We start from the raw sequence: 14,293 nt of genomic DNA, 5'->3' as shown, positions 1-14,293 counted from the left end.
TATATGAGAGGAGAGGGTAGGGTATGAGAGAGCCATTGAATTGAGACAGAGAAAAAGAGAAAAAGGAACCAAGGAGAGAGGGGCTGACTTCATTCATTCACTCATTTATTCAACATCCATCCTTTGTGTCAAAGCTCTGTAGCTTTCCATGTTCATTGGTTTTGTACTTTGCTGCTCAGGGTTACCCAGCCATGGATTGGCTGGGGTTCCAGGCCATTTATAAGAGATGACCAATCACTAGATAGTTTGTCTTTAAGTGTTTCAAGCCAGAAATGGGAGACATTTATTTTTTCCTACATTTAGCAAATATTCATGAAGGGCCACTCTAGGTCTGTGAATAAGACAGACAAGGGCACTGCCTTAATAAAGGTCATATAATGGTGATGGCAGGGGCAGATAACACACAAATTGTATATTTTATGTAATAAGTGTTCTAAAGATGTAACAGAACATATATACGGGTGTGGGGAAGATGGACACATGACTTTGCTAGAATAGTATTCAGTTGTATCTGTGTATTTTTGGAAAAAGAGAGTAGAAAAGCATTTTACACTGCATGTTCAGTAAAACTCAACTCTCAATTTGAATAATTGGATAATGTACACTTAAAATATATATATTTTTTATTCATTTCAGAGAGGAAGGGAGAAGGAGAGAAAGATAGAAGCATCAATAATGAGAGAGAATCATCGATCAGCTGCTTCCTATATGCTCCCCACTGGGGACTGAGGCTGCAACAAGGGCATGTGCCCCGACTAGGAATTGAACCATGACCTCCCCATTCATAGGTTGATGCTCAACCACTGAGCCACGCTGGTTGGGCAGATCATGTACATTTTTATTCATAAGGAGTGACCTCAGCCCTTACTGCAAATAGGTTCAAATATCTGTGTCTTATTTGCTGACAGCCACTCTGAGCTGGGTGGTGAAGGAAGAGTTTGCTCCCTCCCGTGTCCTGAGCTGTGGTTTTAGGCAGCGGAATGGTGCTGCCATGAGGCATCTGTCAGTCCATATTTCCACAGGTTTCCATGGTAAAATTTATGTGCATTTATAGATTTCTGATTTACAGAAACATAAGAGAAATGCGTTTATCTCTGCGGAGGCAGCTGCCTGTTGTAAAACATGGCAAGAGAATGGCCTGTGAACAAATTCATCATCCAGGAATTCTAAAGAACAGGAAGAAACTAAGATTTGTGAGACACTTAACAATTGACCAAGTGGTTTCTCTGTGAGCTTCGCACCAGGCTGTGAAATGTCCTCCCTACCTCCCCCCACTCCATTCTTTTCTTTCTTCCTTTCTCTGCCCCATGATACCTACCAAGAACCCACTATCACCAGGCACTGAGATAGAATCTGGGGGTAGAGAAGGGCAGGTTCCTGCCTCCAATGCACCTACCAATAAGCTGCTTTTATTACTACTGTTAGGTCACATTCCTAGCCAGCTGGTCTTATTCCAAAACCACATAATCTTTCCCGTGCACTGCGTTGGAATGCAGTGAAATATGCTTACTGCAGAACTGTTGAGAGGAATGGGACAAAGCTGGGCTGGAAGGATGGATGAATGGATAGCTAGCTAGATAGACAAGATTATAAAGGTAATCTGCTTATTTGATGCCTTTTTAATCTAGATTTTGAATAAGGTATGGCATTGCATGAGGATATAGGCAAGCAAATATTTTTCATTCTACTTTGGCTACAATATCTAAGAAAATGTGATTCCACTTGTGTACCTTTATTAAGGGGAATGATTTATTTTTAAATGGTGATTTGGTAAAAGTAATTGTAAGAAGTTAATTGGATTATTATAATTTTTTTATGTGGAAGCATGTTGGGTCACAGAAATTCTAAATAACAATTATTCTCTCCCTTAAAATGATCACCTTCCTCTTCTGAATCTGCTACCAAAAGGTATCTATGATCTTAGAGAGCATCTGTCGCATGTGATATCTGAGAAAAGTGTCTATTCTTGACAGTGGTAGGACTGAAATACATTTTAATGAAAGGCGATTGATTTTAAAAGTTATATATCTTAGAAACTTAATTGTTCTTAGCTAACATCTAAGCTGCTCCTGGAGTCATAAAGGAATCTACATTGGATGATAGCTTATCATTATATTAAACATGAAGAAAGGCAACATAGAGCTTTCCAATCGCTTAAACACACACATAGCCACACAAGCATACACATGTATGTGTGTGTGCACTTACACATGCACACATGTACACACACACACACACACACACACACACACACACGGGCTGGCTCAGAGCCCTAGACTTGTGATCATACACATGCCCATGTGATTGGTCCTATGAAGGGGCTGTGGGGCTGAATTTTAGCTTTTGCCCCTGGAGACCAGTGTCACTGCCACCAAGTCTGTAGGGGGTCAGTGGCAAATAACTGACCTAAAAACCAGGAACTCAAGGATGGACAGTAAATCTATGTAATTTCTCTAATGCACCCACATTGCAGACAGACCCTCTCCTATTCACACAGGATCCTTTGAATGGCATTTTAATAAACAGACTCCTCACAGACTAGTAGTCACCAAAACAAGGTTTCCCTGGATGCTCACTCTGGGTTAGGCTGATGTACCTACCCCCTGGCACTACACAGTGTCAGTGTGGGGTGCTTTCCAAAATATTTCCACTGGAGGCTTTCTCACTTTACCCTCCTACTTGGCACCTAGGATGGACTGACCATCTGGAAGGCTGGGCAGGCTGTGTGGCTCTCCTAGGTTGTGCTGTGTCAGTCCTGGGACTGGAGTTGAGGCGTGTCATTCTGGCCAGTACCTCTGTGTGCCCATTGCTCCTCTAGCACAGTCAAGACCTGAATCCTGAGGGTGTCCTTTGTCAGATGTTAAGAGCCTCATGGGCATTGTCCTCGAGCACCATGGAGGGGGCTCTTTGCCAGCCTAAAGTCAGCAAGACCACTGTATGCTTCCTCAGTTCTCCATACATCTGCACATTCCCTACCACCCTGAGGCTCTGAGTGTGTTCTGCACGCGGATGCTGCTGCTTCCTGTGCCACCGTGGTACGTGTCATGTCTGGCTTCCCGCCTGCTCCCTCCTCACTCCCTGTCCTACCATCACCACCGAGCGTGTTGTCTTAAAGGTGTGTCCCGCCCTCAACAGTAGTCTTGATGGACACACATGTGGCCAGGCCTTGGAATCTGATTATGTATTCATTATTATGTATTATGTATTATGAATTATTATGTATTCATAATCAGATTCCAAGTGATCAATTACTTGAGCAGGAACTGCTCTCAACACATGGCTTTACATTTTAACCCAATTGGGACAAGATTCAACCTCAGGATGCTTTATTTTGAAATCAGCACGTTGATATTACCACATTAGAAAAGTGGTTTGGTAAAAGAAAAATCAACAAAACAGGGTCACTCTTCTGAAATTCTGTGTCCCCAATCTAATTTAGGCAGGTCACAAAAGCGGTCTCGTACACCTGCTCATTCTCAACCCTGTTCCTTTAACAAAATGGGTTGCCCAGTTACCAAGAATAGACACAGACAATGGACAGCCCACTGAGACAATACAGAAAGGGTCTTCTTTCTGGTTGATCCCCTCCTACTCAGGAAGGACTTCCTTTCTTCTCAAGGCTGCAGGTTATAATCCCACCAGGCATACAAGGTGACTGGAGGTGACTCTGCTGAGTGTAGATGACACTCAGCTATATTTCTGCACTTGCTTTATGTATTTATAATTTAATACAATACCCAAAATTACTTTAAGAGCTTTCAAAGCAACCCAATATTTGTACAATTTTTCCAATTGATACACTGTAAAGAAGTATATGTGTGTGTAATAAAAATACTTTAATTGAATTCATTTCATGACCAGAAACAACCAATACTGGTAAACTGAAAGCAATAGAAATGTGCAAATATTCATTAATAACTCGGCTTTAACTAGCTCTAATAAGCTTTGCATGAAAACCAGTAGTTACTTTCCAAACAAACACTTCTTAATTTTTCTGGTCTATTTTCATTCTAGTCAATTCACCGTCACAGCTGGATGCAGCTAAGCAAACCCATCTGTATTTATAGAAGCCGATTTTCATTGAAACCCTTTAAGGCGGTGTAAACTTAAACATTCCTCTGGGACCCAATACATCCCAACAAAAATAAGTGTATTTGTGAAACTGAAAAGATCATAATGTGCACTGCAAGAGTTTATGGAATTTCTGCAGTTTTACATTTATCTTAGGCCAATGCCTTAGGGCATGTATCATCCCTGGCTGTTAAGGTTTAAAAATATACATAATCTTAATAGGTTATCTTGAGAAGGTTCATTTCCATTCATTATTTAAACCACTCTCAGGGAGAAATGATCATATGTGAATTCATTCACTAAGAGATTTTGGAAGCCATATGTGTGGAAAATGCGGGGGAGGGTAAGCTCGGCAGTGCCCGGGACTGTGACCTATTTAGGATGTGGCATGTATATCATAGATTACTCACAAAAACACCTGAAGGATTTTCATAGAAGACAGTGGTGAGCCTTTAGGTCACGTCGCCTCAAGTGAACCAAAAGCCTGTATGTCAAATTTGCTCTTGGAGAGGACCAAACCACAAAGGTCCAACTCAGAGGTTGCTACTTACAGTTTGGTAAAAATCTCCCAGTAAAAATTGTCTTTATGTGTCCACTCTAATGTACTCCTACACCAGGCAATGTTCTCTCTCAGGATATCCTTACCTGGAGTTCAAAGCTCTTCCACTGCCTGCAAGCTTGGGTGATTCTGGCCCCTTTTATCTTCCCTAACATTTCCCTCAAAACCAGCTCTGGCTTTTCCTGAACCCCTGATTGCTCTCATCGCCGGATCATCTGTTCTTGGTGTTGGTGTCCAGGCAACACCATGCACTCAGAGTCCTCTCCTCCAGCAAATAAAACTACCAAGAACCTTGTGAAGAAATCTGAGGTAGGTAAAATAAGCAAGCAAAGGCCGTGACATAAGGCAGAAATAGCTGTGACAGAGCCCAGGCATGGGACGTCAGGCGCCTTCCTTTGGGGACTTCCTGATATGTATCTGGAGCACTATTGCTCCTCCTCGAATGTAACATTACATTAGGTAATGAGTTTCCACATAAATAAGCTGAGAAGTACATCACCAGAGCATGGGAGGAGATGCACCCAGGGGGGAGAGTAGCAGTGAGGCTGAGGGAAACTCTGAAAAAGAAGTGGGGGTAAGCTGACTCAGCTGCTTAGAAAGCACAAAAGAAAATGCTGCCTGTTTCACATCAACAGTTGCTAGAGATGTCACAGTCAGCACACGGATAAATGTAAATATACTAATGATAAGAAAACTTCGAAGAAACAATACTTGAACTGTTCAACTTGAGTATATATTATTTGAAAATAATTTCTGCTGCCCAGCTGGCGTAGTTCAGTGGTTGAGTGTGACCTATGAACCAGGAGGTCACGGATCAATTCCTGTTCAGGGCACATGTCTGGGTTGTGGGATCAATCCTGGTGGGGGGTGTGCAGGGGGCAGCTGATCAATGATTCTCTCTCATCATTGATGTTTCTATCTCCCTATTCCTCTCGCTTCCTCTCTGAAATCAACAAAAATAAAAAGTAAAAAAAATTTCCAACCAACAATTTTTGTCACTTTTGTTTAACTTTTAGCACTTAAAAGAATAAGGCTTCCCGCCCCTCCCCCCCCCCCCAAAAAAAAAAAAAAGAAGAATGTCGTTATGATTCCATGCCCTTTCATCACTGAAAAGACTGTTTTGGTTTTTTCTTAATCTTCAAACAAGAATATGTTTATTGATCTCTTTCTTCTTCCCTTCTTTCCTTCCTTCCTTCCTCCCTCCCTTCCTTCCTTCCTTCCTTCCTTCCTTCCTTCCTTCCTTCCTTCCTTTTTCTTTTTCTTTTCTAGAGAGAGAGAGAGAGAGAGAGAGAGAGAGAGAGAGAGAGAGAGAGAGAGAAGGGGAGAGAAAGAAATACCAATGTGAGAGAGGAACAACCAAACCCCACAACCTAGGTATGTGCCCTGACTGGGAATTGAACCCACAACCTTTCAGTGTATGGGACGGCACTCCAACTAACTAAGCCACACTGGCCAGGGCTGAAAAGCTATTGCTTTAAATCTTCCAGGAAGTGGCTCCCAACATGACAGCAAAAGAAGGGTGCTGCTGAGCAGGCTGTTTCATTTGAAAATGTTGAACTCCTTTTACGAATGGCTCTCCACAGATAACAGTGATGATGGCAATCCTTTCTCTGTGGAATCCTTCAAATTCTGCACCTCGCCCATTTAGGGGCAGAGATGAATGAGTAGAACTCACACCAACTATACTTCTTGCATTGATAATCTCCAGTGTTATTCTTTAAAGAAAGTCCTCCCTTGATGAGAGCTATAATTGCACATTGCCTCCTAAATCTTGATTACTGGTGAAAAATGCCAGTCTAATGAAACCTAATACAACTCTTGAAAAGCAAATATGCTTTTCTCTAGTACATGGAGAAGAGTTTTTCTTAAATAATTACTCTCAATGTAGAGTTTTCAATAATATTACATAATGAACTCATTTATTCCTTGATTCTAAAAAGTAAAGCAGAATCCATGGTAGAGTGTAGTGAAACATATTATGATAACTATGTGTTTCCTATCAGTGACCTGTCCTGATAAGATTGCTACCCCATCCCTGGAACATGAATATACTGAAAATTGGGGTCATTCTTGAATTATGGTTTCATATGATGATGTGTTAACAGTCACTCTCACTAATTTGCCTCCTTTCTATGTTGGTACCATATCAGTGGAGCATGATTACACAATGAGAAGGTCTAGTGCTCCAGGATGCTTTCTGATGTGCTGCTGCTGTTTCTCCAAAGATATCTGTATTCGAGGTGCCAGAGGGAAACAGAGAAATTAAAGTGGCAAGTTCTTTCTTTTGAAAGAAAACCAACAAATGTTTCCTGTGCGTAGGGAGGGCTGGAGCTTCCTCCCCGGCCATATAACCTGGACGGTTCATGGAGAGACGGGTGTTGGACGACCCTGGAGGAAACTTTACAAAATGAGAGGTTCCCTGTGGCTCCCACCGGCTGCCATTACCTTTCTTTAATTACCCTGTCAAGTTCAGCACCCAGTATAAATGAAGCCACTTCTAATCATTCCAGGAGAGACTGGGGGACAGATGTGGCTATCACACCTCAATATATGGAAATGGTCAGGAAACGTCATTAACTTTTGAATTAACAATGAGCCTTGATTGTTTGAGAAAAGGTGACATATTTCTCCATTTAGAGTTTGGGACAAGAAGTTAATTTAAATGCCAAAAGTACATATATTTGAGTAACATGATGTCAAATAAATCTTTGAGCATTAATATAAAAATGGCATTTACAGAAGCTGTCATAAATGTAGCTTAAGGCATGCTTTCTTAAACAGTTTCACTCAACTGAGACCTGCTACGGCTTCAGTCCATTGTTCCAGTTTCACTGGTATTTTTTTCTCAAGACAATTATAGTAAAGGACATATATATTTCAAGTTAACATTTATTGAGCATGGGCTATGGTACGAACATTGCTCTTTGCGCCTTAGGTGTACTGTATAGTTTCTTACAACCACTCCATGAGGTACATCATTCCATTACCATCATTTTCCAGGTGAGGAATTGAGACTTTGGATTAAATACCTTTTCTGAGAACACACACCTAATAAAAAGTGGCTTGTGGTCCAGCCTGTTCTCCCCAAAGGTACCGGAGCCAGGAGGGCTGATCCTTTGTGGACTCAGGGTCAGACCTACACTTACTCTCCAGAAGGGAAAAGCTGCCATTTGCTCAGCATATTTTATCTTTGCTTAACACTGTTCCAGGTGCTCAAATATTTCTGATTCTTGGGTCCACTTTGCAGGTAATGTTGGCTCATTTTTTTTCCTTTTCCTTCCTTCCTTCCTTCCTTCTTCCTTCCTTCCTTCCTTCCTTCCTTCCTTCCTTCCTTCCTTCCTTCCTTTTTTTTTTTTTTTTAAACTAAGGCAGAGAGAACTTAACTGATTTGCTCACAGCCACAGTTACCAGTGGGAAGAAAGGGGCTCAGTGAGTTTCTGGAATATCAGGGCCATTATCATCCTTCATTATGTTCAAGATGTTTTTGCAGCTGGAATGGGGATGATATAAATGCACCCAATAGTGTTAGAAAGTACTGGAAGAATGGGAGGCACCAAGGTCCCATGAACAATGTGCAACCCTTCCCCCCACCCAGTATTTACTTTTAAGCTCTCTCCTTCTGAATGCTCAGGTGTGTGTGTGTGTGTGTGTGTGTGTGTGTGTGTGTGTGTGTTCAAAATAGGACAATCTGGAAGGGAAGTGGCGGAATATTACTTTTCCTTTTCAGTGTGATAATCACTCATGATATGTAAAAGAAAATGGGTGAAAAGTGACAAGCAAAAAAAAAAACACAAAAAAACAACCATTCTGCTTTTTTAGTCAAGGTTAAAAGCAAGTGTCAGACCTTGCAGCTTGTCACAGCTAAAAGGTCTAAAGTGAACTATTAACATTTTGACTTAAATTGAGAGTAACAACAACAGCAACAACAACAAAAAAACAATGGTGGATACTCTAAACTGCATGTATAAATGAGCCAAACGTTTTACAGATAAAGGACCAACCTGAAGTGAGTCCTGTTGTGGCCTGAGAGTTATATTCAGACAGCTGGGTGATGTATTATCGTATATTACATATACACACACTTTAATATGTTAGCAATCAATATTTTATGGGAGGTCCTCTGATACAAAAATTACAGAGAAGAAATACTTTCTGCTTTTGAATGTCAGCTGAAAACTATATTGGTGAGAAAATTACTTTTACAAAGGAAACAAATGGGAGATAATGCATTTTAGCAATAGAAAGTAAAGATTGTAGGAGGGTATTGCCAGAGGAGACAGCAGGTAAATACAGCCCATGCTGACAGGGCACAGCTGCCTTTTCTTTTTACCTGAAAAATCAGCAAGTTCCTAACGTTCATTCCTAGCTCAAGTTAATAGGTACTATGAATCCAGATAAAGTTTAGCTGTGAGGGGGGAAAAGTAATTATTTCTAATCTCATGCCCACTTACTCCCCAGAAAGGCAAAATTAGCCAAATTCTAGAAAAATTTCAGTAAATCAGAAATATATATTTATAGAAAAATATCTGTATTAAAAAGAAAGCCACAAGTTACCAATGTTATTTAACACCTGATATAAAGTATTATTTAACACCTGACATAAAAAAAATCTGAAGGCACTGAAATCTAAATCAGCCCTGACCTGGAATAAAACATCTCCAAACGAGTTATAAAAGCCAATAAATTCAGTCAGGACAACACTATGAAAAGAGTTTGTTCACATTTTGACCTGCCATTTGTGGACCTAGAGTAACTGAGTTCAGTTGCTCATTATAATTTTAAAGAAACTAATGATGGGAAGAATCCAACATCAGTTCCTAAACTACTTGTATAAGTGAGCCAAATATTTTACAGATAAAGGGCCAACCTGAGTGAGGTTTAAGCCAGAGTGTGGTTTTTAAAGGAAATAAAGGGCCTGTGTTTCTTTCTGGAATGTAGGAGCTTTGGGTTTGACACAGAATCACCTACAGTTAACAGAGCAGCATGAGCTGCATTCATCACTTCTCAGGAAGTGTGTATCTCAGAGCAGTTTCCTGATATTTTCACATCTTTGTTTTCAAAGTGCTTTCCAGGAGAACCCTGACCCCGAATGCATCTGAGCCTCCTGCTAATTAATCAACCTAGGACTCTGCCACATTCTGCTCCCCATCCAGCCTGCTAGGATGATTTCTCCACAAGTCTTCTAAAATATCTGCTTTGGATGGTTGTAAATCATTATACACTTCATCTCCCTACAGATGCATTTGACATATGTTATGGTTTGTTTTTGATTTTTTTAGACTGGAAAGTCTTATTCTCCATTTGTGTGTCATTAATGACATCTTTTTGAAAATTTGGCCTTCAAGTTCAGATGTCAAAATCACAACTTGCATGAGATCACAAACTCCCAGAGGCCATAGGTTTTGTTTATATTATTTCAAAAACACTGAAAGCAATGCGTGGCACATGGCAGGTGCTGAATAACTGATTTCTTTTAACTATATCTTGAAACCAGTGAACTTGGCCTCCTTTAGTGTCCATGTCCCTGTGGGTGGGTTAAATATTAATAAAAATCGTTAACAGAAAAAGGTGACCACATGCACATTTTGGCAGATTTACTAAAGTATTTATTTATTCTAATTAAGCATGTCCCAGCTCTCATTTCTCAAATCATTTATTATTTCCAATCAGGTCATTTGATCAGATTAAACAATTACATTGATATAATCCATATAAAATTAAGTGAGAGAAAACTTATCTGTTAGAGTTGGCCTACTACCAATAAGTAGTTTACCTTGGAATTTTCAAAATATCAGATTAGCTCAAGTGTGTTCCCATAAACACACACACACACACACACACACACACTCACAGTTAAATGCACTCACATACTCACACACATACTCACATGCACACAATCACACACACATACCTGCTCAGTCCCTTGATAGGCACTACAGATGTACTCTGTGAGAAATGTAAAGCAGACTGGCCACAGCATCAACTCCTCTAAATCTGGGAAAATGCCATCCTACAAGGCCTCTTACTGATTTGATTATCAATAACATCAGTGTTAAGTTATCACCATTGAATGTAAGTCCAGTGCTAAGAGGTTTGTAGGCATTTTCTTACATAACCCTCTGAGTTAATGAGGATAAAAATACTTTCTCCCTTTCACAGATGGGGAAACTGAGGTGTCCACATAGTAAGGCCACAGAGTTGGAGAGTAAAATTCAGCACTGACAAACTCTGACATGTCACTTTATCAAATGTGCAACATCTTAAGTAAACCACGCCCTGAAATACAGCAAAAATGCAGAAAAAAATCCTGTAAGCAGAACATTGAAGATTTTTAAGTGGAAGTTCTGAAATCTCACTGTGCAACATTTTTTTTAACATAAAGTCTTTGCACCTATAGACTTAATCATCTGGAGATCAAAAGATAACGACCCTATTCTCCCCATCCCACCCACACACACACTCACTCGCTGTTGTGTCATGCAATATAGTTGTCTTATACTCCAGATGTTAAATTCTCCCACACCAGAAAACAGCAGGTCAGTTCCAGAGCTGGATCACTGGGAAGTATGCTCATAGTGGGGCTTTGGATTATATCGTGGTTTCATTTCCAAAAGAAAAAAACACAAAACACTGGTGACTTTAAAAAAGCGAGGAAGTGCATGCATGGAGTAGAGGAGGGAGGTCCTGTGACTTAGAGAACAGGAAAGACAGGCCGCCTACCAGAGCCAATTCTGCTGGGGTCAGGACCATGGATAGCTCACTGGCTTCTCTCCCTCCTACCCTTGTCTTAATGGAATGAATTTCTCTGGGAAAAGGCAAGCTGGCTAACCTGCTGTGTCTGCAGAAACCCAACCTCCTGTCTCCAAGCCCAACTCTGAGAATGATTAGGAACTTAGGAAGTGACAGTGATAAGGAACCTTGGGGACTTGACTGGCCGCCTGAAAACTTCCCCTTCGAGAACCGGATGCTCCATTCGGCCAGTCATAGGAAACCAGAGGTGGTGTGGTGGGTTCTCCTGCCTCACTGTGAGGGGCTTCATGGCGAAACCACACAGGCCACACGACTGTCTCCTGCATTAGGTTATCTCAGAGGCACACAGCTAATGCAGGAGTCCCAGCACTCACAGAGCCATTGGTGCAGGCTAGGAATAGATGGCCAAATTCCCTGTGTCAACCACGAAGAGTTCGAGTATAATTTTTAAATGCAAGAGGTATTTCTCCAGGGCCCTGATGTTTCCTCCCCGTGGCTGCAGCAGCATGGGCGGGTGTGCCAAGCTGTGGCACTGCTGATTTACTGCGCTGGGAGCAGCACTCCATCTATGTCCCTTCGCTGCCACTGCCTCTGAGCTCCCCCCTGGCCCCGGGCATCTTGCTTACAGAAGAAAATTATTCACTTGCTTGTATGTTACATGCAAAACAAACTATTTTTAGCTGCCTTCATCTATCACCTCGCTTGGCTATCAAGGCTTGATTGGGGCAGCAGACAGAAGGACAAAGGGATGCTTGCTCTTTTCTTTGAAAAAGCAAAAGAAGTGCACGCTGGCAGTGACACAGGTTATCATAGGCAGTGACAGAGAAATGTGCAGGCTGCTCCAATTGCTGTCACCAGAGCTTTGTCTTGTCCTGCTTGGCAGCAGCCTGGAGTGGACAGGCAATGATAACGCTGGTGTGCATGCAATTTCTCTTGTCTGCACAGAGGAGCCCCGCCGAGTTCCCCGCCGCTGATAGGTCTCGCACTGTTAAAAAGGGCAGGGAGCCTTTTAAACGACTTTCTGAGTAAAGTGATGGATTGAACTGGCATCAAGCTCCTCCTTTTGAGGTTTTGGGTTTTTATTTTGCTTTGTGAATGTGTAGATTTATGACACGAGTTTTCTCTCTCAAAAAGATGATGCCCAGGCATCCTCCAAGTGACTTTGTCATGCTAATTTTCACAGGCACTTTGCAAAAAATGCGTGCAATGTGTATGCAAACACACATACAAAAGATGGAGGCAGAACATAGGATTCCAGTTTCTGGGCAAGCAGGATCTTCATGTGGTTACTGGATGTGAAAGAAACAGATATTTGGCAAAAACCTCACCACCACATGGAACGTTTGCTTTAGAAAAGAGAGCCAGCAGGATGTTGCAGGGGCCAGCGAGAGAGATGGTAAGACAGGCTGAGAAGCACCAGGAGGATGTCATGGGGACATATAGCTAAGGTGCCTCGCCTTTGGCAGGGAGATCAAAAAAGTCCTAGAGGAGGGATATTTGATAAAGATGAGTAAGGCTTTGCTAGGGTCAGATTAAAACTCATAAAGGACTTCATGAAAATATAGCCAAATGTATAGACATGGTCTAAATCCTCTGCAAATTATGGATCCCACATACCAGCCCCACGAGAGTCAGTTTTCCACCACTGCTGCCATGAAGCCTATTGGGCTTCCTGGCACAAGGCCATTAAGACCCAGCCTCCTGCCTTCCACATGCTCTGAGACCATGTGTATCCTGGTGACTTCATTTGGCTCTGGTGTCCCCCACATGTTTTGCATAAGCTGTGCCCACAAACAATGAATGTTTGTCTTATTGCATAAGAAAAGAGAAAAATACACATTTAAAGAAAACCCCTTTGGCGGTGGATGTTAATTAGTGTTGGTGATGGGGGTTGCCTTTGAGGCTGGTGGTGGGGGTGCCTGGTTTGAGGGTCTTGGTGAGCTTCCATGTCACTGAGAGCTGCATGAACCACCACTTTTGAACCCATTGGCCGAGAAACTCGAGGGAGAGGAGCACTCTGGAACAGAAGGCACTGGATGCCCTTCCTTCCTGCAGTTGGATCGATTCCTCCTGACTCTAACTTGAAACAATCCTTTCCATTTTAAATTCTCTACTTTATACTGTCTTGATGTCTCCCAGGCAATCCAACCTTCCTTTTAATCTGTAATGCTTGGGATAGGGACATGCTGACAGTTCAGCTGACACTAGAGACCTGCGGAGGTGTGACTCCCTACACTCTGCCACTGTAGCATCTGTAATCAGCTCTCCTCCACGCTCTCTCACAGCCATTGGCGATGGGGCTGAGGAGGAAATGGGAAGGGTCAGAAAATTTGTGGAGGAGAGAATCTAGGGGAGAGAACTGCCCACCCAGTGACCATAGGCGCTCATGTGGAAAGCATGGTCACTGCGAAGGCTATGTATTATAGCTCCATGTTCCTTTTGAGGCATAACTAAAAATGGTAAGTAACTGTAGAGACCCCCACCAAAATAAAGACATCATTTGAGGTGTTTCATCTTTAACACCTTTTGAAGAAACACCCATGTCTCTAAATACCAGTGCTGTTCCACCTAACATGTGTCCCCTCATCCTTTACCTCATTTACATCTTCTCTGACAGTTCTGATCTACAGTAATTTCTTCCTTCTATTGTTCTCATTATTTGAAAGCTAACATGTGCCCACATGTATTATTATGTGTATCTTCACAACTGGCAGATTCTTCACATAGACACGAGTGTTTAGAGTGTTTCTGAGTTATTTGTAGGAACTTTATAGATAAAAACTGCAAGGCGACACGAGCTGCTGGTCCCTTTAACTGCCATTCTTTCTCCCATTGCCTCATGCAGAAAAAAACAAATAAACAAAATGCCATCTCATTCTACCTTTACAGGGAGTATCAGAACCTAAAGTTCTA

General features: G+C 41.8%; 1 protein-coding gene across 1 annotated transcript in view; it reads right to left on the bottom strand.

Moving 5' to 3' along the window:
* ADARB2 (adenosine deaminase RNA specific B2 (inactive)) overlaps nucleotides 1-14,293 on the bottom strand; it is a 404,866-nt gene that overhangs the window by 322,590 nt on the left and 67,983 nt on the right. The window lies entirely within an intron of this gene.

This window comes from Pipistrellus hanaki (genome assembly GCF_964339955.1).
Source record: "Pipistrellus hanaki genome assembly, chromosome: 1".
In the NCBI taxonomy this organism is placed as follows: Eukaryota; Metazoa; Chordata; class Mammalia; order Chiroptera; family Vespertilionidae; genus Pipistrellus; species Pipistrellus hanaki.
The sequence above is the reverse complement of the archived record's forward strand: the minus strand, read 5'-3'. Positions and strand labels throughout refer to the sequence as shown.